This window comes from Scyliorhinus torazame, chromosome 5, assembly GCF_047496885.1.
Source record: "Scyliorhinus torazame isolate Kashiwa2021f chromosome 5, sScyTor2.1, whole genome shotgun sequence".
In the NCBI taxonomy this organism is placed as follows: domain Eukaryota; kingdom Metazoa; phylum Chordata; class Chondrichthyes; order Carcharhiniformes; family Scyliorhinidae; genus Scyliorhinus; species Scyliorhinus torazame.
Genome location: NC_092711.1, coordinates 131,510,326 through 131,533,608, shown reverse-complemented (window position 1 = coordinate 131,533,608; position 23,283 = coordinate 131,510,326). Strand labels below are relative to the sequence as shown.

Sequence of the window (23,283 nt, the reverse complement as noted above, 5' to 3'; positions counted from 1 at the left end):
TCTATGTTTTCCTTATCTACACTTCTGCTCTCTCAGAGCCCATCTTATCCATGACACCCAACCTTTCCCTTGCGCCTATTCCCACTAAACTGCTGACCACCCAACTTCTCCATGTTCACCGATAAGGTTCGCAGTTCGCTTCACTCAGATACTAGAAACAAAAGGACATCATAACTAGGAGTAGACCATTTGGCCCATCAAACCGGCTCCACCATTCAATAAGATCTTGGCTGACCTTTTTTGTGGCTTTAATTCCACTTTTCACATAACCCTTGACTCCTTTAAAGATCAAAAATCCTGTCTAACTCCGCTTCTGTTCAATAACCCGTTCCCCCACTGCTCTCTGTGCACAGGAATTGCCGAACTAACGGCCATCTGAGAGGAGGAATTACTCAGATCCTTCTCATATCTCGTCCTCAGGATCCGGCGAATGCTATTCAGATGAACACGTCTGTGATTGGATAAGAGCTGCATGACTGTGTCGAGAAATGCCAACGGACAGTTCTAATTGGGGGGGAATCAGTTGGAGGGGGGGTTCCATAGAATCCCTACAGTAGTGCAGGGTTTCCAGCAGAAGAACTGCCCTCTCAAGGGGTTTGGTGTGGCAAAGGAAATAAGATAAAGAAAGAAACCAGGAAACTCACAAGCAAACTGGACGCTCCGCGGAAAGAAGTGGGTTGAACTGTTCCAGAAGTTTTTTTTAAATTTAGAGTACCCAATTCATTTTTTCCAATTAAGGGGTAATTTAGATTTAGCATGGTCAATCCACCTACCCTGCACATCTTTGGATTGTGGGGGCGAAACCCACGCAGACACGGGGAGAATGTGCAAACTCCACACGGACAGTGACCCAGAGCCGGGATCGAACCTGGGACCTCAGTGCCGTGAGGCAGCAGGGCTAACCCACTGCGCCACCGTGCTGCCCACTGTCCAGAAGTATAGAGCTCACCTTGTTCTGTAAATCACTGCCTGGACTTTACCGTTAGTCCATAAGTTTGTCCTGCCTTTCTCTTAATAAAAATGCTTCACGCCTGAACTTTTATTGTCACATTCGATCTTGTTTGTAAGTAAGTGGTTCAATCCCGACAGCCCGCCTAGTTCACATCAGGGGTTGCTGTTCATCTGCTCCATATGTGAGAAAGGATTCTGTGTCCAGCCTCACTGCCCATCAGGTTATTCACTCCGATAAGAAACCTTTTTGTTGTTCTCACTGTGTGAAGAGTTTTAAAAATACTGTAAAGATCTGATGAAATAACAACTCTCTCACGCTGGAGCGAAACCACTTGCCTGCACGGAGCGTGGGAAGGGATTCACTCAACCTGTTGACACACCAGCCACCCTGCCGATGGGAACAATTTCTCCCGATGTCAATGAAAACTCAAAAGCACATTTCTACATCTCTATTTAATCACCCCTTCTCTGCCCTGGGGAGAACAATCCCAGCTTCTCCAGTCTCCACAGAACTGGGGGCATTCTGGCTAAGTTTGCCGATGATACAAAGATAGGTGGAGGGGCAGGTAGTATGGAGGAGGTGGGGAGGCTGCAGAAAGATTTAGACAGTTTAGGAGAGTGGTCCAAGAAATGGCTGATGAAATTCAACGTGGGCAAGTGCAAGGTCTTGCACTTTGGAAAAAAGAATAGAGGCATGGGCTATTTTCTAAACGGTGACAAAATTCATAATGCTGCAGTGCAAAAGGACTTGGGAGTCCTAGTCCAGGATTCTCTAAAGGTAAACTTGCAGGTTGAGTCCGTAATTAAGAAAGCAAATGCAATGTTGTCATTTATCTCAAGAGGCTTGGAATATAAAAGCAGGGATGTACTTCTGAAGCTTTATAAAGCATTAGTTAGGCCCCATTTAGAATACTGTGAGCAATTTTGGGCCCCACACCTCAGGAAGGACATACTGGCACTGGAGCGGGTCCAGCGGAGATTCACACGGATGATCCCAGGAATGGTAGGCCTAACATACGATGAACGTCTGAGGATCCTGGGATTATATTCATTGGCGTTTAGGAGGTTGAGGGGAGATCTAATAGAAACTTACAAGATAATGAATGGCTTAGATAGGGTGGACGTAGGGAAGTTGTTTCCATTAGCAGGGGAGACTAGGACCCGGGGGCACAGCCTTAGAATAAAAGGGAGTCACTTTAGAACAGAGATGAGGAGAAATTTCTTCAGCCAGAGTGGTGGGTCTGTGGAATTCATTGCCACAGAGGGCGGTGGAGGCCGGGACGTTGAGTGTCTTTAAGACAGAAGTTGATCAATTCTTGATTTCTCGAGGAATTAAGGGCTATGGAGAGAGAGCGGGTAAATGGAGTTGAAATCAGCCATGATTGAATGGTGGCGTGGACTCGATGGGCCGAATGGCCTTACTTCCGCTCCTAGGTCTTATGGTCTAACTGAAACCCCTCATCCCTAATGCTATTCTGGTAATTGTTCCCTGCATCCTCTCCAAGGCCTTGACATCTTTCCTGAAGTGTGATGCTCCGAATTGAGCTCAGGCTTAATCGATGATTTATAAAGATTCAGAACTGCCTTGCTTTTGTGCTCTACGTCTACAGTAATAAACCGAGGATCCTATAAAGATGGATTCTGAGATTTGTGTATATCCAGTCTCAGATCATTCTGATTCTGCACTCAGTTTATACTCCTCATTCCTTCCAAAATCCATCATTGACTGAGAATCACTTTGGGATGTTCTGAGGGTGTGAAAGGTTCTAAAAGAACACCAGAAATTTCTTTCACTTTTACAGCTGCTTTAAAGCTTTAGATTTTGAACCAAAGACACAATTTTACTGCAGAAACAACTTCAGCTGGGAGTCAGTGAATGAAGAGGAAAGATCCTAGGCAGCGGTTCTTCAAGGTTCACTGCAGCCTGACAGCTCAATCTACTCCGTTCTCAGCTCAGGAAAGTTCTTTTTTTTAAAAAATATTTTATTGAAAATTTTTGGTCAACCAACACAGTACATTGTGCATCCTTTACACAATATTATAACAACACAAATAACAATGACCTATTTTATAAACAGAAAATGAATAAATAATAAATAACAAAAATGAAAACTAACCCTAATTGGCAACTGCCTTATCACAAGTAACACTCTCCAAAAATATAATTTAACAGTCCAATATATAATTATCTGTAGCAACGACCTATACATATTATACAGTATATATTAACAACCCTGAGAGTCCTTCTGGTTCCTCCTCCCCCCCCCCCCCCCCAGATCCTGGGCTGCTGCTGCTGCCTTCTTTTTTCCATTCCATCTATCTTTCTGCGAGGTATTCGACGAACGGTTGCCACCGCCTGGTGAACCCTTGAGTCGACCCCCTTAGGACGAACTTAATCCGCTCTAGCTTTATAAACCCTGCCATGTCATTTATCCAGGTCTCCACCCCCGGGGGCTTGGCTTCTTTCCACATTAGCAATATCCTACGCTGGGCTACTAGGGACGCAAAGGCCAAAACATCGGCCTCTCTCGCCTCCTGCACTCCCGGCTCTTGTGCAACCCCAAATATAGCCAACCCCCAGCTTGGTTCGACCCGGACCCCTACTACTTTTGAAAGCACCTTTGTCACCCCCATCCAAAATCCCTGTAGTGCCGGGCATGACCAAAACATATGGGTATGATTCGCTGGGCTTCTCGAGCACCTCGCACACCTATCCTCCACCCCAAAAAATTTACTGAGCCGTGCTCCAGTCATATGCGCCCTGTGTAATACCTTAAACTGAATCAGGCTTAGCCTGGCACACGAGGACGACGAGTTTACCCTGCTTAGGGCATCTGCCCACAGCCCCTCCTCGATCTCCTCCCCCAGCTCTTCTTCCCATTTCCCTTTTAGTTCATCTACCATAGTCTCCCCTTCGTCCCTCATTTCCCTATATATATCTGACACCTTACCATCCCCCACCCATGTCTTTGAGATCACTCTGTCCTGCACCTCTTGTGTCGGGAGCTGCGGGAATTCCCTCACCTGTTGCCTCGCAAAAGCCCTCAGTTGCATATACCTGAATGCATTCCCTTGGGGCAACCCATATTTCTCGGTCAGCGCTCCCGGACTCGCGAACTTCCCATCCACAAACAGATCTTTCAGTTGTGTTATTCCTGCTCTTTGCCACATTCCATATCCCCCATCCATTCCCCCCGGGGCAAACCTATGGTTGTTTCTTATCGGGGACCCCCCCAAGGCTCCAGTCTTTCCCCTATGCCGTCTCCACTGCCCCCAAATCTTCAATGTAGCCACCACCACCGGGCTTGTGGTGTAGTTCATCGGTGAGAACGGCAATGGGGCAGTCACCATAGCTGTAGGCTAGTCCCCCTACAGGACGCCCTCTCTAATCTCTTCCACGCCGCTCCCTCCTCCTCTCCCATCCACTTACTCACCATTGAAATATTAGCGGCCCAATAATACTCACTTAGGCTCGGTAGTGCCAGCCCCCCCCTATCCCTGCTACGCTGTAAGAATCCCTTCCTCACTCTCGGGGTCTTCCCGGCCCACACAAAACCCATGATGCTCTTTTCGATCCTTTTAAAAAAAGCCTTCGTGATCACCACCGGGAGGCACTGAAACACAAAGAGGAATCTTGGGAGGACCACCATCTTAACCGCCTGCACCCTCCCTGCCAGTGACAGGGATACCATATCCCATCTCTTGAAATCCTCCTCCATTTGTTCCACCAACCGTGTTAAATTTAACCTATGCAATGTGCCCCAATTCTTGGCTATCTGGATCCCCAGGTAACGAAAGTCCCTTGTTACCTTCCTCAACGGTAGGTCCTCTATTTCTCGACTCTGCTCCCCTGGATGCACCACAAACAACTCACTTTTCCCCATGTTCAATTTATACCCTGAAAACTCCCCAAACTCCCCAAGTATCCGCATTATTTCTGGCATCCCCTCTGCCGGGTCTGCCACATATAGTAACAAATCATCCGCATACAAAGATACCCGGTGTTCTTCTCCTCCTCTAAGTACTCCCCTCCACTTGGAACCCCTCAACGCTATCGCCAGGGGCTCAATCGCCAGTGCAAACAATAATGGGGACAGAGGGCATCCCTGCCTTGTCCCTCGATGGAGCCGAAAATATGCAGATCCCCGTCCATTCGTGACCACGCTCGCCATCGGGGCCCTATACAACAGCTGCACCCATCTAACATACCCCTCTCCAAAACCAAATCTCCTCAACACCTCCCACAAATAATCCCACTCCACTCTATCAAATGCTTTCTCGGCATCCATCGCCACTACTATCTCCGTTTCCCCCTCTGGTGGGGGCATCATCATTACCCCTAACAGCCTCCGTATATTCGTGTTCAGCTGTCTCCCCTTCACAAACCCAGTTTGGTCCTCGTGGACCACCCCCGGCACACATTCCTCTATTCTCATTGCCATTACCTTGGCCAGGATCTTGGCATCTACATTTAGGAGGGAAATAGGTCTATAGGACCCGCATTGTAGCGGGTCCTTTTCCTTCTTTAAGAGAAGCGATATCGTTGCTTCAGACATAGTCGGGGGCAGTTGTCCCCTTTCCTTTGCCTCATTAAAGGTCCTTGTCAATACCGGGGCGAGCAAGTCCACATATTTTCTATAGAATTCGACTGGGAATCCATCCGGTCCCGGGGCCTTTCCCGCCTGCATGCTCCTAATTCCTTTCACCACTTCTTCTACCTCGATCTGTGCTCCCAGTCCCACCCTTTCCTGCTCTTCCACCTTGGGAAATTCCAGCCGATCCAAGAAGCCCATCATTCTCTCCCTCCCATCCGGGGGTTGAGCTTCATATAATTTTTTATAAAATGTCTTGAACACTCCATTCACTCTCTCCGCTCCCCGCTCCATCTCTCCTTCCTCATCCCTCACTCCCCCTATTTCCCTCGCTGCTCCCCTTTTCCTCAATTGGTGTGCCAGCAACCTGCTCGCCTTCTCCCCATATTCGTACTGTACACCCTGTGCCTTCCTCCATTGTGCCTCTGCAGTGCCCGTAGTCAGCAAGTCAAATTCTACATGTAGCCTTTGCCTTTCCCTGTACAGTCCTGCTTCCGGTGCTTCCGCATATTGTCTGTCCACCCTCAAAAGTTCTTGCAGCAACCGCTCCCGTTCCTTACTCTCCTGCTTCCCTTTATGTACCCTTATTGATATCAGCTCCCCTCTAACCACCGCCTTCAGCGCCTCCCAGACCACTCCCACCTGGACCTCCCCATTATCATTGAGTTCCAAGTACTTTTCAATGCACCCCCTCACCCTTAGACACACACCCTCATCTGCCATTAGTCCCATGTCCATTCTCCAGGGTGGGCGCCCTCCTGTTTCCTCCCCTATCTCCAAGTCTACCCAGTGTGGAGCGTGATCCGAAATGACTATAGCCGTATACTCCGTTCCCCTCACCTTCGGGATCAACGCCCTTCCCAGCACAAAAAAGTCTATTCGCGAGTAGACTTTATGGACATAGGAGAAAAACGAAAACTCCTTACTCCTCGGTCTGCTAAATCCCCACGGGTCTACACCTCCCATCTGCTCCATAAAATCTTTAAGTACCTTGGCTGCTGCCGGCCTCCTTCCAGTCCTGGACTTCGACCTATCCAGCCCTGGTTCCAACACCGTATTAAAATCTCCCCCCATTATCAGCTTTCCCATCTCTAGGTCCGGAATGCGTCCTAGCATCCACCTCATAAAATTGGCATCATCCCAGTTCGGGGCATATACATTTACCAAAACCACCGTCTCCCCCTGTAGTTTGCCACTCACCATCACGTATCTGCCCCCGTTATCCGCCACTATAGTCTTTGCCTCGAACATCACCCGCTTCCCCACTAATATAGCCACCCCCCTGTTTTTCGCATCTAGCCCCGAATGGAACACCTGCCCCACCCAACCTCTGCGTAGCCTAACGTGGTCTATCAGTTTCAGGTGCGTTTCCTGTAACATAACCACATCTGCCTTAAGTTTCTTAAGGTGTGCGAGTACCCGTGCCCTCTTTATCGGCCCGTTCAGCCCTCTCACGTTCCACGTGATCAGCCGGGTTGGGGGGCTTCCTACCCCCCCCCCCCCCCTTGTCGATTAGCCATCCCCTTTTTCCAGCTCCTCACCCGGTTCCCACGCAGCTGTATCTCCCCCAGGCGGTGCCCCCCCGCCCATCCCCTCCCATACCAGCTCCCCCCTCTCCCCAGCAGCAGCAACCCAGTAATTCCCCCCTCCCACCCCCCCTGCTAGATCCCCCGCTAGCGTAATTACTCCCCCCATGTTGCTCCCAGAAGTCAGCTAACTCTGGCCGACCTCGGCTTCCCCCCGTGACCTCGGCTCGCACCGTGCGACGCCCCCTCCTTCCTGCTTCTCTATTCCCGCCATGATTATCATAGCGCGGGAACCAAGCCCGCGCTTCTCCCTTGGCCAACGCCCCATCTCCTCCACCTTCCCTCCTCCCCCCATCACCACCTGTGGAAGAGAGAGAAGTTACCACATCGCAGGATTAGTACATAAAATTCCTCTTTCCCCCCTTTTTAACCCCCCTCTTCGCCCCCCCACATTCGCCCCACCACTTTGTTCAAATGTTCTTTTTAATAACCCGCTCATTCCAGTTTTTCTTCCACAATAAAAGTCCACGCTTCATCCGCCGTCTCAAAGTAGTGGTGCCTTCCTCGATATGTGACCCACAGTCTTGCCGGTTGCAGCATTCCAAATTTTATCTTCTTTTTATGAAGCACCGCCTTGGCCCGATTAAAGCTCGCCCTCCTTCTCGCCACCTCCGCACTCCAGTCTTGATAAACGCGGATCACCGCGTTCTCCCATTTACTGCTCCGAGTTTTCTTTGCCCATCTAAGGACCATTTCTTTATCCTTAAAACAGAGGAATCTCACCACTATGGCTCTGGGAATTTCTCCTGCTCTCGGTCCTCGTGCCATCACTCGGTATGCTCCCTCCACCTCCAACGGACCCGCCGGGGCCTCCGCTCCCATTAACGAGTGCAGCATCGTGCTCACATATGCCCTGACGTCCGCTCCCTCCACACCTTCAGGAAGACCAAGAATCCTCAGGTTGTTCCTCCTCGCGTTGTTCTCCAGTGCCTCCAACCTTTCCACACATCGTTTCTGATGTGCCTCCTGCATCTCCGTCTTCACCACCAGGCCCTGTGTGTCGTCCTCATTCTCGGCTGCCTTTGCCTTCACGACCCGAAGCTCCCGCTCCTGGGTCTTTTGTTCCTCCTTTAGCCCTTCGATTGCCTGTAGTATCGGGGCCAACAGCTCTTTCTTCATTTCCTTTTTGAGCTCTTCCACACAGCATTTCAAGAAGTCTTGTTGTTCAGGGCCCCATGTTAAACTGCCTCCTTCCGACGCCATCTTGGTTTTTGCTTGCCTTCCTTGCCGCTGTTCTAAAGGATCCACTGCAATCCGGCCACTTTCTCCTCCTTTTTTCATCCGTATCCAGGGGGGATTCCCTTCTGGTTTACCGCACAGTGTTTTTAGCCGTCAAAATTGCCGTTGGGGCTCCTATCAAGAGCCCAAAAGTCCGTTTCACCGGGAGCTGCCGAAACGTGCGACTCAGCTGGTCATCGCCGCACCTGGAAGTCAGCTCAGGAAAGTTCAACAACTCCACAGAATGTCCACAGGGGAGTTCTCCTGTTGCAGTGGGACCAGCATCCATGTTTTAACTAACACCACCAAACAAAACTGGATTAATCGGTCACTGGCCTTAGTAAGGAATCTTAGCACAAACTAGCTGCAGTGAAATGGTAACGTCTTCTATTTATGTAGCACAATTCATGTAATAAAACATCCCACGGTGCTTCAGAGGGGTTTCATGAAGAAACAAATTGACACTGAGTCACATGGGGTGATATTTGAACAGATGGTCAACACCTTGATTGGAGAGGCAGATTTTAACAGGCATCTTGGGGCAGTACCTATGGACCATTGTATGATAGTACATGGAATGTATCATGTTGGTGCCCTTGTGGGCTCCGCCCCTTGAGGGGAGGTATAAAGAGCAGTAGCCCTGTAGGCGGCTCTCACTAGCAGAGCAGTCGCAGGCAGGCACTGTTCGAGTCGATTAAAGCCACAGTTTACATCTATTCTCTGTTTCGCGTGAATTGATGGTCGTATCAATTTAATCGACTACTACACCACTATGGAATCGGCCCTCAAACCTGACCGACTGGAACTCGACCCACAGGCCGCGGAGGCCAAAGGGATTTTTTCGCACTGGCTCCGCTGTTTCGAGGCCTACCTCGACGTCTCCTCCTCGCCTTCCGTCTCCGACGCTCAGAAGCTGAGCCTCCTCCACGCCCGGGTGAGCCACCGAATCTCTGTACAACTCGAGGAAGCCTCCACTTACGAAGACGGCCTCGCGATGCTGAAGCGCCGATACGTAAGACCCGTGAATGAGGTGTACGCGCAGCATCTCCTCACTACTCACCGCCAACGCTCCGGGGAATCACTGGAGGAGTACCTACGCGACCTCAAAGTCCTCGCGCGAAGTTGCAACTACCAGGCCGTTACGGCCTCTCAACATCTGGGCCTCGCCGTCCGGGATGCCTACGTGGCTGGAGTCAGGTCCAACTACGTGAGACAGCGCCTACTCGAGAAAGGTGCCCTCGCCCTGGAAGAGACGGTAAAGCTAGCCTCCTCCCTGGAAGTAGAGTTCCAAAGCCTCAACGCGTTCCTGTCTGATCACGTGAACCCCTCGTGGACCCCTGACCAGAGAGTACCCCAGGCCTGTGCTGCGCTGCTGCCCGCCCAACACGGGGGGGGGGGGGAGGGGGGCTACCCTGCTATTTCTGTGGCCAGCATCAGCACCCCAGGCAGCGCTGCCCGGCTCGGAACGCGAACTGCAGCGACTGCGGTAAAAAGGGCCATTTCGCTAAAGTTTGCCTGGTCAGGTCCAAATCCTCAAAATCACAGGCCCAACTCTCGGACTCACAGGCCCGCAGACCCCCCGCAGTGTGGCTGCGTGCCTGCCGGCTCCGCCCCCCCCCCCCCCCCCCCCGGACACGTCATCAGCCCCGTGTTGTCCGTGGGGGCAGCCATCTTCAAACCCGCACAACATGTGCGACTCATGGGGCCGCCATCTTGGACGCCATCTTCCTTGCCGCCCGACACGTGTGACCGACGGGGGCAGTCATCTTGGGACCACCCCAGCACCTCCAACCATGCCGGCTACCCGCAACTCGGCGCGGTTCCAAACAAAGAACAAAGAACAAAGAACAAAGAAATGTACAGCACAGGAACAGGCCCTTCGGCCCTCCAAGCCCGTGCCGACCATACTGCCCGACTAAACTACAATCTTCTACACTTCCTGGGTCCGTATCCTTCTATTCCCATCCTATTCATATATTTGTCAAGATGCCCCTTAAATGTCCCTATCGTCCCTGCCTCCACTACCTCCTCCGGTAGTGAGTTCCAGGCACCCACTACCCTCTGCGTAAAAAACTTGCCTCGTACATCTACTCTAAACTTTGCCTCTCTCACCTTAAACCTATGCCCCCTAGTAATTGACCCCTCTACCCTGGGGAAAAGCCTCTGACTATCCACTCTGTCTATGCCCCTCATAATTTTGTATACCTCTATCAGGTCGCCCCTCAACCTCCTTCGTTCCAGTGAGAACAAACCGAGTTTATTCAATCGCTCCTCATAGCTTATGCCCTCCATACCAGGCAACATTCTGGTAAATCTCTTCTGCACCCTCTCTAAAGCCTCCACATCCTTCTGGTAGTGTGGCGACCAGAATTGAACACTATACTCCAAGTGTGGCCTAACTAAGGTTCTATACAGCTGCAACATGACTTGCCAATTCTTATACTCAATGCCCCGGCCAATGAAGGCAAGCATGCCGTATGCCTTCTTGACTACCTTCTCCACCTGTGTAGCCCCTTTCAGTGATCTGTGGACCTGTACTCCTAGATCTCTTTGACTTTCAATACTCTTGAGGGTTCTACCATTCACTGTATATTCCCTACCTGCATTAGCCCTTCCAAAATGCATTACCTCACATTTGTCCAGGTTAAACTCCATCTGCCATCTCTCCGCCCAAGTCTCCAGACAATCTAAATCCTGCTGTATCCTCAGACAGTCCTCATCGCTATCCGCAATTCCACCAACCTTTGTGTCGTCTGCAAACTTACTAATCAGACCAGTTACATTTTCCTCCAAATCATTTATATATACTACAAAGAGCAAAGGTCCCAGCACTGATCCCTGTGGAACACCACTGGTCACAGCCCTCCAATTAGAAAAGCATCCCTCCATTGCTACCCTCTGCCTTCTATGGCCTAGCCAGTTCTGTATCCACCTTGCCAGTTCACCCCTGATCCCGTGTGACTTCACCTTTTGTACTAGTCTACCATGAGGGACCTTGTCAAAGGCCTTACTGAAGTCCATATAGACAACATCTACTGCCCTACCTGCATCAATAATCTTAGTGACCTCCTCGAAAAACTCTATCAAGTTAGTGAGACACGACCTCCCCTTCACAAAACCGTGCTGCCTCTCACTAATACGTCCATTTGCTTCCAAATGGGAGTAGATCCTGTCTCGAAGAATTCTCTCCAGTAATTTCCCTACCACTGAAGTAAGGCTCACCGGCCTGTAGTTCCCGGGATTATCCTTGCTACCCTTCTTAAACAGAGGAACAACATTGGCTATTCTCCAGTCCTCCGGGACATCCCCTGAAGACAGCGAGGATCCAAAGATTTCTGTCAAGGCCACAGCAATTTCCTCTCCAGCCTCCTTCAGTATTCTGGGGTAGATCCCATCCGGCCCTGGGGACTTATCTACCTTAATATTTTTTAAGACACCCAACACCTCGTCTTTTTGGATCACAATGTGACCCAGGCTATCTACACCCCTTCTCCAGACTCAACATCTACCAATTCCTTCTCTTTGGTGAATACTGATGCAAAGTATTCATTTAGTACCTCGCCCATTTCCTCTGGCTCCACACATAGATTCCCTTGCCTATCCTTCAGTGGGCCAACCCTTTCCCTGGCTACCCTCTTGCTTTTTATGTAAGTGTAAAAAGCCTTGGGATTTTCCTTAACCCTATTTGCCAATGACTTTTCATGACCCCTTCTAGCCCTCCTGACTCCCTGCTTAAGTTCCTTCCTACTTTCCTTATATGCCACACAGGCTTCGTCTGTTCCCAGCCTTTTAGCCCTGACAAATGCCTCCTTTTTCTTTTTGACGAGGCCTACAATATCATTCGTCATCCAAGGTTCCCGAAAATTGCCGTATTTATCTTTCTTCCTCACAGGAACATGCCTGTCCTGTATTCCTATCAACTGACACTTGAAAGCCTCCCACATGTCAGATGTTGATTTGCCCTCAAACATCCGCCCCCAATCTATGTTCTTCAGTTCCCGCCTAATATTGTTATAATTAGCCTTCCCCCAATTTAGCACATTCATCCTCGGACCACTCTTATCCTTGTCCACCAGTACTTTAAAACTTACTGAATTGTGGTCACTGTTACCGAAATGCTCCCCTACTGAAACATCTACCACCTGGCCGGGCTCATTCCCCAATACCAGGTCCAGTACCGCCTCTTCCCTAGTTGGACTGTTCCACTCAACCAGTCGTGGCCCAAACACCTCCGGAGCTCCATAATGACCGTCCGGGTCAATGGACACGAAACGCCTTACCTGTTCGACTCCGGGAGCACGGAGAGCTTCATTCACCCAGACATGGTAAGGCGCCGCTCGCTCCCAATCTTTCCTGCACGTCAAACCATCTCCCTCGCTTCTGGGTCGCACTCGGTGCAGATCCGGAGATGCACTACCGCAACTCTCGCAATATAGGGCGCCGAGTACGCCGATTTTAAGTTATATGTACTCCCCGACCTCTGCGCTCCTCTCCTGTTGGGACGTGACTTCCAGTGCAACCTCAAGAGCCTAACCCTGAAGTTCGGCAGGCCCCTACCCCCACTCACCGTTTGTAGCCTCGCGACCCTGAAGGTCGACCCTCCCCGCTCTTCGCAAATCTCACCGCCGACTGTAAGCCAGTCGCCACCAGAAGCAGGCGGTACAGCATCTAGGGCAGGACCTTTATCAGGTCCGAGGTCCAGCGACTCTTGCGGGAGGGCTTCATCGAGGCCAGCAATAGCCCGTGGAGAGCTTAGGTGGTGGTCGTCAGGACCGGGGAAAAGAACCGGATGGTTGTAGACTACAGCCAGACCATAAACCGGTACATGCACCTCGATGCGTACCCTCTTCCACGGATCGCAGACATGGTTAACCAGATCGCACACTGCCGGGTGTTCTCCATGGTGGATCTGAAGTGTGCATACCACCAGCTCCCAATCCTCCCGGAGGACCGCCACTACACTGCCTTTGAGGCAGATGGCTGCCTCTTCCACTTCCTCAGGGTCCCTGTCACAAACGGGGTCTCGGTCTTCCAAAGAACGATGGACCGAATGGTGGACCAGTACGGGCTGCGGGCCACATTTCCGTACTTGGACAACGTCACCATCTGCGTCCTCCACCAGCAGGACCATGATGCCAACCTCCATAAATGTCTCCAAACCGCCCAAACCCTCAACCTCACTTACAACAAGGAGAAATGCGTTTTCCACACAACCAGACTAGTCATCCTCGGCTACGTCGTGGAAAATGGAGTCCTAGGACCCGACCCCGACTGTATGCCCCCCTCCTCCAACTCCCCCTCCCCCACTGCCCCAAGGCCCTGAAGAGGTGCCACGGGTTATTTTCCTATTACGCCCAGTGGGTCCCCAACTATGCGGACAAAGCCTGCCCACTGATCAAGGCCATCATCTTCCCACTGGAGGCTGGGGCCCACCAGGCCTTCAGCCGCATCAAGGCAGATATGCGCGCGGTGGACGAGTCCGTCTCCTTCCAGACAGGCAGGGCAGTAGCATTTTTTTCCCGCACCCTCAACGTCTCCGAAATTCGACACTCCTTGGTCGAAAAAGAAGCCCAAGCCATCGTGGAAGCTGTGCAGCACTGGAGGCACTACCTCGCTGGTAGGAGGTTTACCCTCATCACCGACTAATGATCGGTAGCCTTCATGTTTGATAAAACACAGCGGGGCAGGATCAAGAACGATAAGATCTTGAGGTGGAGAATCAAACTCTCCACCTATAATTACGAGGATCCTGGGAAGCTCGACGAGCCCCCAGATGCCCTGTCACGCGGCACGTGCGCCAGCGCGCAAGATGACCGACTCCGGGCCATCCACAATGACCTCTGCCACCCGGGGGTCACCTGGCTTCTCCACTACATCAAAGCCCGCAACCTACCCTACTCCACCAAGGAGGTCAGGGCCATGACCAGGGAATGCCCGATCTGCGCGGAATGCAAGCCGCACTTCTATCGATAAGGCCCACCTGGTAAAGGCATCCCGGCCCTTTGAGCACCTCAGTATCGACTTCAAAGGGCCCCTCCCCTCTACAAACCGCAACACGTATTTCCTAAACGTCATCGACGAGTTCTCCCGCTTCCCCTTTGCAATCCCCTGCCCAGCCATGACTGCGGCCACCGTCATTAAAGCCCTACATAGTGTCTTCACCCTGTTCGGTTTCCCCACGTACGTCCACAGTGACCGGGGTTCGTCGTTCATGAGCGACGAATTGCATCAGCACCTGCTTGGTAAGGGCATTGCCTCGAGCAGGACTACTAGTTATAACCCCCGGGGAAACGGGCAGGTGGAGAGGGAAAACGCGACAGTCTGGAAGGCTGTCCTCCTGGCCCTACGGTCTAGGAATCTCCCAGTTTCCCACTGGCAGGAGGTCCTCCCCAACGCACTTCACTCCATTAGGTCCCTCCTTTGCACGGTCACAAACGAGACCCCTCATGACCGCCTGTTTGTTTTCCCCAGGAAATCCACCTCCGGGGTCTCGCTTCCGTCTTGGTTGAAGACACCGGGGCCCGTCCTACTCCGCAAACATGACAGGAGCCATAAATCCGACCCCCTGGTTGAGAGGGTCCAGCTCCTACACACCAACCCCCAGTACGCATACATAGAACACCCCGACGGCCGACAGGATACGGTTTCCCTCCGGGACCTGGCACCCACAGGTTCCACTACCACCGCCACCCCAACTTACCCCACCCAACCTACGCTGACCAGTGCCCCCCTCCCCCCTTCACCGACCCACAGGAACGAAATTCCAGAAGACACGCTCCAGGAGTCCGCATCTGTGCCCACACCGACGACTTCACTACCCATGCCCGCACGGATGAGTTTGACACCAGGGCCAGCTGCGATACCAGAGCTTCGGCAATCACAGCGCACAATCCGGGCGCCGGACAGGCTGAACTTCTGAACCCTTCACCCCCGCCAGACTTCAATTTTTTAACAGGGGGTGAATGTGGTGAACGTATTGCATTAACCATTCACCATGTATGTCACTGTATCACGCTGTTGCCCATGTGGGCTCCACCTGTGGACCATTGTATGACAGTACATGGAATGTATCGTGTTGGTGCCCTTGTGGGCTCTGCCCCTGGCTCCGCCCCTTGAGGGGAGGTATAAAGAGCAGTAGCCCTGTAGGCGGCTCTCACTAGCAGAGCAGTTGCAGGCAGGCACTGTTCGAGTCGATTAAAGCCACAGTTTACATCTACTCTCTGTTTCGCGTGAATTGATGGTCGCATCAGTCATGCTAAATTGCCCCTTGGGGTGGGGTTGCAGCAATCAGGTGGGGCATTGGGCCTGGGCAAGGTGCTCTTTCAGAGGATTGGTGCAGAATTGATGGACTGAATGGCTTAATTATGCACTGCAGGGATTCAATGGGATGGAATTTATAGTGGTGACTGAAGACAATGGCTTTGGCCTTCTCAATTTAAAAAAAAGTATCTGTTGAGATTTAGTATTGTAACAAATAGCGCAACAAAACCACTGGAATGGTCCAGCCCCACAAGAGATGGTAACTGCCCAACATACAAACAGAAATACAGAGGGGAACAGCAGTATAGCTGGGTCAAGACAATCATTAGACATAACTTGAGACTTCTAAACGTCCCTGAGAAGAAGGGAGAGACACGATATAGCCATGAAAACATGGTACACACGTCCCACGCGGCGATTGCTTGCAATTACCACAAGTGTGCTGGATAAATTGTCATGCCATGTTTCGGTGCGCACTAACATGCATCTCCCTCAACTGCAGAAGAAGCAGAGTCACCAATGACATATTGCCACCCCTTCCCTTGGATAGCGGACCCGTCTGTATCCTTGCAGCATTCAATCACAGATTCATTATCCCCACCCATTAGAAAAAACAAAGGAAATTCACAAGAACCCCAGTTCTAAGAGGGTGTTACATGTATACCACGCAACAACACAACATATCCCCAGTCTTTGGCCCAGTAGCGAACCAACATCATTCCATGCAATTATACAGAGGGGACCAGCAACTAGGTATTCGGATTATGATCAGTGCCACGTGATATATGTAGAAATTGCTATATATTGTATTTCATATTTGTGGCAGTAATGTTATTAAAAACACTGACTTAAAATATGTAAAGGCAGTATGTCCACTGAAGCTGTAATTAAGAGGTCATAAAAGGTGGGTTAATCATTCATTCTAACCACCTACTTGGTTACAGATAAAGGGCTAATGGAACATTGTTTATATTTTGGATGGTTTCCTGGAGTGTAGATAATTTATGAGGGATTGTTTTGAATCCTAGCTGAGCTGGGCACAGAACTTAGTGGGATACAGATAATGTAATTAATGGGAGGAGCCAGGTCTGTCTGTAGTTTTGCAGTCTCACAGGATTTCAAGTTGAGCCACAATTTTTGCCGAATACTGTTGGTTGAGCAGAAGTATACTGGACCTGATCTTGAAAGAAACTCTCTCTCCAAAAATCTCTGCACAGCTAAGCAAGCAACCTATTTTATTAAATTTATTTATAAGTGGCATTTGAACTGTATTAGGTTGCTTAATTGGAATTAGTGGCAGGTATAGAAAGTAAATTCAAGTTTTTCGTTTTGCTTATGAACGGTTCAAATAATAATTGTAAAGCTATTTCTTTGATGTCAATGTGATTCATTCTGTGTCGAAATTAAAGTTTGTTTTAACATAAAGGATGGTCAGAGTCATCACTCCTGTGGTGAAGTATCCTTTCCTCATAGTTTTACATATAGAAAAATTGTTTGTGGTTCTCATCCGGTATCCTAACAAATATTGGGGTTGGTATCTTAACAGCCGTCAACGCCTCTCAACAAAAGGGACAGAGAACTACCAGCAATGGATCACAGGATAACCAAAGGTCAGGATCCAACTGTGGGTCCAGATACCCCCATTGCACGCCCACCACTGTTGATGAAAAAGAGACAAAAAACACTCAATAAAATAAGAAGCATCCCAACCACAAGGGGGCGCAATAGGATGTCAACTAAAGTACAGAATTCGATTCAACCCCAGGCACCCATGTACAGAAGAATCCTCTCAAGAAGTCCCTAATAAGTGCCTTCAAGAAGGGGCAGCCCAGGCACTAGGGGGCGACGGGATACCAAGTGCCTTCAAGAAGGGGCAGCCCAGGCACTAGGGGGCGACGGGATACCAACCACAGCCTCGGAACTGATCTAGCCCAGAAGACTCTGACACACAATAATCATTGCCACAGGCCCTATACCCCTGTCGGTCCTGCGCCTCCTCAACCACACCCAGGGCAGTGCACCTCACCCACTGCTAATACGCCAGCCCTAAAATTGTTAAGACACCCACTCATTGTGAGGGGGGGGTGGTAACTACCTACCCCTAGTACAATAAGGGGATCCCCCACCCTGCCGTGGACTACCGAACCAATGAGGATTTATAACAGCACACTGTTCACCTAGATGAAGGGAAGAAAAAAAAAAACCTTCAGGGAAAACACCAAATGAGAAAGAGAAAAAACTGTTCCATCAACTGTTCCGGCAACCTCTGACACACAAAAATCAACTTCCCCATGACCCCCAGCATACCCCAAAGCCTATACCCCAGCTGCACCTCTGCAACCACACCCAGGGCAGTGCACCCCCCCCCCCACACACACACACAGAACAGCACACTGCTCACCCAGAAGAAGAGAAAAAAGAAAACAGAAGGAAAAAACGCTGGAGTTGGCCCAAGAACAGTCAACAAATCAATCAAGGATTGACTGTGCCGACCACGACATGCGCACTATTAATTTCCGAAGAACACCAACCTCAAAGAAAAGCCAGCAGGAATCCAGTCCTTCCCAGGATGCATAATGTGCCCACGTCATTGCTAGAGATCGGCATAGATTCCTAAATTTTTTAAAAAATGAATAAAAACCTGGTTGTCATGAGGACCAAAGGGGATCGCTGATTGATCTCTCCGTGGGCTTCGTGGAATACAAGTTCCTGTGGTGAGCAGGCGGATGCCCACCCAGTGAGACCTTTAAATGTAGCTCCCAGGGCAGCACGGTTGCGCAAGTGGTTAGCACGGTTTCCTCACGGCGCCGAGGTCCCAGGTTCGATCCCGGCTCTGGGTCACTGGCCGTGTGGAGTTTGCACATTCTCCCCGTGCTTGCGTGGGTTTCGTTCCCACAACCCAAAGATGTGCAGGGTAGGTGGATTGGCCCACGATCCTCAGATTCTGCCACCTGGATCTGTTTTCCAGGTCTTCCATTTTGGCTCGCAGACCCTTTTTGGTCTCCATCACCTTCTGCAGCTCCTTCCCCATTGAGGTGAGTTGATCACTGTGCTGCGATAATGCCTCTTCAACTTCCTTCAGTGTCTCACCTTGCTCCCGCACCTCCGCCGCTGCACTCGATACCACCGCCTTCACCGGGGCAATCGCCTCCTCCACCAGGACTTTCAATACTGCCCCCATCTCCTTCTTCATCGCTTCCATGTGCTTTGTGAACTGTTTTTCAAGTTCCACGGCCATCACCTTGGTCATTTCTTTTGCCGTGAGCAATGCGGCCTCCCCTGGTGCCCCAGCCTCCGCTTTCCTTACAGTTCCCACGCTGACTTTTCCACTCACCGGCGGACTTTCATTAACCCCCTTTTTCACGGCCGTTTTTTTCCCAAACTTGGACATTTCTCCTCACTGTGCCTTCTTACAACTTTTTCAGCCTCCGTTGCCTCTGAGACCAGGCGTTAAAACCTCAAAAATTCTATTCCCGAGCGGGAGTCCTCCAGTGTGCGGCTGCCTCCCGCCCGCCGTCACCGGAAGTCTATACATTCATAATAATCTTAATAATCTTTATTGTCATAAGTAGGCTTACATTAACACTGCAATGAAGTTACTGTGAAAAGCCCCTAGTCGCCACATTCCGGCGCCTGTTTGGGTCACAGAGGGAGAATTCAGAATGTCCACTTCACCTGACAGCACGTCTTTCAAGACTTGTGGGAGGAAACCGGAGCACCCGGAGTAAACCCACGCAGACACAGGGAGAACATGCAGACTCCGCACAATGACCCAAACCAGGAATCGAACCTGGGACCCAGGCGCTGTGAAGCAACGTCCCAAAGGGGTCTCACACAACTAGATTGCCAATGATTCCCAGTCTAGTATGGCCGGTTCTCTAGTTGGTTCCTCAACATGTGGGTCCAAAAAACCATCCCGTATACACTCGAGAATTCCTCCTCAACAATATTGTGGCGAATTTGGTTCACCCAATCTACATGCAGATTAAAATCACCCTTAATTACAGATGTTCCATTATCGTTACTGTCTCTAAGTTCCTGTTCAATGCCATTTTCAACATCACCACTGCGGTTTGGGCATCTAAATACTGTACCCATTAACATTTTTTGTCCCTTGGTGTTTCTCATGCTCGCCCCATATAGATTCCACATTGTCAAAGCTAATATCCTTCCTCATTAATTTCCTATTTAACCAGCAATGCAACCCACCGCCTTTTCCTTTTTCTCTGTTCTTATAGTGAATACTTCTGGACATTCAGTTCCCATCCCTGGTCATCCTGCAACCATAATCCTGATCGTATCAAACACATTTATGTCTATTTACGCAATTAGTTCATTCACTTTATTGTGAATGCTCCGTGCGTTAAGGCACACAGCCTTGAAGCTTGTCTTTTTCACATTACGTGTCTTGCTCCCAATATTTTTCACTGTGGCCCTGTTTAAATCTGGCCCTTGGTTTCTCAGCCTGTCACTTTTCTTATTCTTCTTTCTGTCTTTTGTTTTTGTCCTTGTTTCCTCCTCCGCTGACTCCTTTCATAGGTTCCCATCCCCCTGCCCCAAACACTCTAGCAAATACTGCCACTAGGATATTAGTCCCAGTCCTGCCAAGGTGTAACCCATCCAGTTTGTACTCGTCCCACTTCCCCTGGAACTGATCCCAATGCTTTTGGAATCTGAATCCCTCCCCCCTCACACCATCTCCTCAGCCACGTATTCATCCGATATACATGGGCAGCACGGTAGCACAGTGGTTAGCTCAATTGCTTCATAGCTCCAGGGTCCCAGGTTCGATTCCCGGCTTGGAACACTGTCTGTGCAGAGTCTGCACATTCTCCCAGTGTGTGCGTGGGTTTCCTCCGGGTGCTCCGGTTTCCTCCCACAGTCCAAAGATGTGCAGGTTAGGTCAATTGGCCATGCTAAATTGCCCTTAGTCCAAAATTGCCTTTAGTGTTGGGTGGGGTTACTGGGTTATGGGGATAGGGTGGGGGTGTGGGCTTGGATAGGGTGCTCTTTCCAAGAGCCGGTGCAGACTCGATGGGCCGAATGGCCTCCTTCTGCACTGTAAATTCCATGAAATCCTGCTATTTCTACTCTGACTAGCGCATGACACTGGTAGTAATCCTGAGATTACTACTTTGAGGTACAACTACTCAACTTTCCTCCGAACTCCCTATATCCTGCTGTTAGGACCTCTTCCCTTAATTTACCTATGTTGTTGATACCAATAATTACCACGACCACTGGCTGTTCAGCCCCCCCCCCCCACACTCCAGAATGTCTTGTAACCGCTCTGAGACATCCTTGATCTTAGCACCAGGGAGGCAACATACCATCCTAGAGTCCCATTTGCAGCCACAGAAACGCCTATCTAGTCCCTTACAATTGAATCCCCTATTGCATTCCCACACCTTTTACTCCTCTCCTCTGCAGCAGACCCAACCGTGGTGCAATGAATTTAACTTTTGCTGCTTTCCCCTGAGAGGTCATTCCCCTTAACAGTATCCAAAATGATATATCTGTTTTGCAGGGGATTGGCCACAGGAGATCCTGTACTGCCTGTCTAGCTCCCTTGCTCTGGCTGGTGGTCCTGCCAGTGGAGTCTGAGCCTGTGATGTGGCCACCTCTTTGTGTGGGCTATCCACCAAACTCTCCACCAGGCAAATGCTCCACAGTGTCCCTAGCCGCCGCTGCAGCTTCAAAACCCCGGCTTCCAGGGGCTGTAGCTGGTTAATTTCCTGCACACATGCAGGATGGGAAGATGGCACAGAGAGACCGATAGCATACACATACCGAACCTCAGCGGATGCGGAAAGACACCATTCTCAGATCGAAAAGGAAGGATCGGCTATTATCTTTGGGGTGAAGAAATTCCACCCATATGTCTACGGCTGACATTACACAATTATAACAAACCATAAACCCTGGCTGGGCCTTTTCAAAGAGGAATAAGTGATTCCCACCATTGCCTTGGCTGTCTCCCAATGTTGGGCATAATTGTTAGCGTCCTACTGTTACGGCACTCTGGTTTAGTGTGCAGTCAATTCCAGTCCCACTTGACCCCGAGTTGCAACACAATTGAAATGAACAAATAATCCTTTGAAAATGCCCAAAGGTCTTTGGTCAATGGCTGCCCAATAACCACAGTCACCAGGTTTGTAAATTTAAGCATAATTAGATTTTATTAATAATAACTATGAGTAAATAAGCAGAAAATATCATAGAATTTACAGGGCAGAAGGAGGCCATTCGGCCCATCGAGTCTGCACCGGCTCTTGGAAAGAGCACTCTATCCAAGATCAACACCTCCACCCTATCCCCATAACCCAGTAACCCCACCCAACACTAAGGGCAATTTTGGACACTAAGGGCAATTTAGCCTGGCCAATCCACCTAACCTGCACATCTTTGGACTGTGGGAGGAAACCGGAGCACCCGGAGGAAACCTACACACACACAGTGCAGACTCCGCACTGACAGTGCGCTGGACGTCTTCCAGTACACCTTTCTTCAGTTTGGGCCTTCATTTGGAGATTTGTGCTTTCAGTCTTTAATGGTTTTCATTGTAGATTCATCAAGGTCTCAAAACATCTCTGCAAGTTTAGAAGATAGGCAGCATTTTTGGAGCAAGAGAGAGCAGCTCCCAGCTCCTTATCTCAGCACCCAAGACTGTCCCTTCCTGGGTTCTCTGAAAACCATCCCACACGGGTAGGACCCAATCAGAGCCTGTCGGCAGGCAGAATAAGACCTTTGGCCAATTCATGGGGAACCAGCCAACCAATTGAACCGATCCCCTCCAATCTATCGGGTGCCAGAAAGCCTGAGTTCTGTTCTTCAAAAGCGAAATCTCCAATAGCACAGTGCGCTATTTTGCAACTTTAGAGTTCTTCAATTCCTCTGCTCAACTTAAAGGTTCATTAAATGTCCATGGATCAAAATGATGACGACAAGTCAAAGAAATAGGAAATAAGGGAATCAACAGGTAGGGTCCTTACACTATGAATACTCTCTCTCGAGCACTGCCCACGTGGCTGCTCTGAATATAACTGGTTAACCATTATCTAGTTCATACCCTGCCCTCTCCCCACTCTTTAACTTGCCCCACCCTCCACACACACAGTACAAACACAGAGGAGAAAGAGGGGTGTAAAGAAAGATAATACGAAAAGTATTATGCTGACCACAAGCTTGGCCCCTCTGTCGGCATTGGAAGACGTCATCACTTCCTGGATACTTCAGCAGTGTCCACAACGCGTGGACCCCACACGGGCATAATTGTGCCATATGATCCTCAAGGGGTGGAATCTGAGGACACCCCACAGATGATATGAAGCCCTTTCCTCCCCGAGCATCAAGAGCTGAGTGTAGAAGATGGCATCATCCTGTGGGGAGCCCGAGTAGTCGTCCCCGCCCAGGTCAGCTCCCAATTCTGATTTGAGTTGAATATTGGACACCCAGGAGATCCAAGTTAAATGCTTGCAAGGAGCAATATCTGGTGTCCTGGGCTCGATACAGATATCGGGAATCTGGTGAAGCAGTGCTCCTTGTGCCAGCAGAACCTGAAGCTCCCACCTTTGACCTCCTTGTGACAAAGCACAAACTTCTTTACCCGTCAGTCTGGCCTCAATAAAAGTCGAGATGGATTTGCAGGTACAGCATTAGTTATTTTATTTGACTTG

The 23,283-nt window shown here is 50.1% G+C and overlaps 1 protein-coding gene across 1 annotated transcript in view; it reads right to left on the bottom strand.

The window, feature by feature from the left end:
• LOC140417917 (uncharacterized) overlaps positions 1-23,283 on the bottom strand; it is a 177,418-nt gene that overhangs the window by 39,890 nt on the left and 114,245 nt on the right. The window lies entirely within an intron of this gene.